The sequence below is a fragment of the Cupressus sempervirens genome, chromosome 1 (assembly GCF_028749045.1).
Source record: "Cupressus sempervirens isolate cs-2001-9-10 chromosome 1, ASM2874904v1, whole genome shotgun sequence".
In the NCBI taxonomy this organism is placed as follows: Eukaryota; Viridiplantae; Streptophyta; class Pinopsida; order Cupressales; family Cupressaceae; genus Cupressus; species Cupressus sempervirens.
In genome coordinates this window covers 460,727,060-460,729,697 of record NC_143118.1, presented here as the reverse complement: position 1 = coordinate 460,729,697, position 2,638 = coordinate 460,727,060, and positions in this window count along the sequence as shown.

The window sequence follows — 2,638 nt, the reverse complement described above, 5'->3', positions numbered from 1 at the left end:
AGGAAAACCAAGATGGTTAACCTCCTCTATTGCTAGCCATGATGAATCCTCTACTAGCATCCCTTTCCATTTGACTAGGTATTCCTCATAAGTATTGTTCCTTGTGCTTTTTCCAACATGACTGTCCAGTATCTCCTCAATCTCCTTTGTAGCCAAACTAGTTGCTCAAATACTTCACTGCACTTTTGTAACTTCATCTCCATCACCTCCTTCATAATACTCTATCAAATCTAAAATTTTAAATATTGGTGAAATATTCAATTCAGTAGGGACTCTACTTCATAAGCATTTCTAGAATCATACCTTTTCACTATCTTGCATGGTCCAAACTTATTCATCTTTAGCTTATTATGTGTACTCACTAGAAAATGCTTTTTTCTCAAATGAACCATGACTTTATCTCCAATCTAAAATTCCTTATACCTCCTTTTCACATATGTCTTAGCTTTATACTGTGTATTCATCTTTATAATGTGCTTCCTCACCTCCTCATGGATGTTCTTCAAATGTTTAGCAAACTCTTCTACTTTAGCACTACTTATCTCTCCTTTATCAAACTGCCTCAATTCAAAAGCATTTCTAGGGCTACTCCCATATACAATCTAGAATGGTGATTTACTAGTACTTCTATTGATAGAATTATTATATGAAAATTATTCTTGTGTTAAAATTATATCCCATCCTTTTGGTTTATCTCCAACCAAGCATCTCAACAAGTTTCCCAAACAACGATTCACAACTTCTGTCTATCCATTAGTCTATGGATGATGTGATGAACTGAACTTCAAATCTATCTTCAACTTCATCCACAATTATGCTAGAAATACTCAAAAAATTTGGTACCTCAATCTGAAACTATACTCTTTGGTAGACCATGTAGTCTCACCACTTCTCTAAAAAACAACTCTACCACATGAACATCATCACTAGTCTTCTTGCAAGGAATAAAATGTGCCATCTTTGAAAACCTATCAACCACCACAAAAATAGAATCATTCCCAAATCGAGTCCTCAATAATCCAAGAACAAAATCCATGTTGACATCCTCCCACAGCTTCTCTGGTATAGGTAATGGTTGATACAACCCTATATTCTACTTTACTCCTTTCACCATCTGACATACTTTGCAACTCTATACAAAATTCTTCACATCTTGTTGTAATTGTGGCTAGTAAGAATTCTTAGCAACCAATGCAATAGTTTTATCTCTGCCAAAATGTTTAGCCAATCCTCCACAATGCTTCTCCTTGATGAGATTCTCTCTCATTTAACTTCTAGGAATACAAAATTGGGTTCCTTTGAAATCAATACTATCTTGGATCATGAAATCCAACCACTTTGTCTTGTTAAGTGTAACATGTTCTATACAAGCCTTCCATGCTTCACCAAAATCAAAATCATCTAGATACAAAGTACCGAGTTCCTTGAACCCAACCACCTCTATCTACATTTTTGTCAACAAAAGTTGTCTTCTACTAAGAGCATCTACAACTTTATTAGACTTCCCACTCCTGTGTTTCAAAATAAATGTATAACTTTGCAAAAAATCAACCCACTTCAAATGCCTTTGGTTCAATTTTTCTTGGCTATTCAAATATTGCAAAGCTTGATGATCAATATACAAAACAAACTCCATAGGAAGAGGATAGTGTCTCCAATTATTCAATGCTTTAACTATAGAATAAAATTCCCAATCATAAAGAAAATATATTTGTTTTGCATCATTCAACTTCTCACTAAAATAAGCAACAAGTCTACCTTCTTGGCTCATAATAGCTCTTATTATAGTACCACTAGCATCATAGTCTACTTGAAACACCTTGTTAAAATTAAGAAGTGCTAAAACAGGTTGCTTAGTAACTTTCTATTTCAATAGATTAAAACTCTTATCTACTCCTACAATCCACTTAAATTTTTTTCTATCCCCTCATTGTTTCAGTCAAGGGTCCACAAATACTGCTATAAATTCTTATGAACTTTCTATAAAAACTAGCCAGTCCATGAAAAGATCTTACCTCTATCACACTCCTTGGAGTAGGCCATTCAAGGATAGCCTTTACTTTCTTTGGGTCCATTTTAAGACCTTCTATTGAGATCGCTTGTACAATCCTTCTTTGGTCTTGAAAGCATTCTTCCATTCATCACTGTCTCTGATTCAAATGTGATGGTACACACTCTTTAGATCTATCTTTGTGAAATACTCAGCTCCACTCAAATAGTCCATAATATCATCCATTCTTAGCAATGAAAATCTATAATTGATCGTGATCTTGTTGATAGCACAAGAATCTATGCACATCCTCCATTCTCCATTCTTCTTTGGTGCTAATATGGATGGTACAACACATAGACTCAGATTCTCTTGAATCAACCCTTTGTACAACAACTCATGAACTTTTTTTTTCAACTCATCACATTTTGCTAGTGTCATTATGTCTGCTACCTTATTTGGAAAACTAGCTCCTAGAACCAAATCCATCTGGTGATCGATCTTCCTCATTTGGAGTAATCCATCAGGTACATTATCTGATACAATATCATAAAACTCTACCAACATATCTGTAACTTCTATAGGTACCTCCTCTACTTCTTCTTTACTACCCTTTGGAATTATAGAAAAACACATATGCTCATGCTT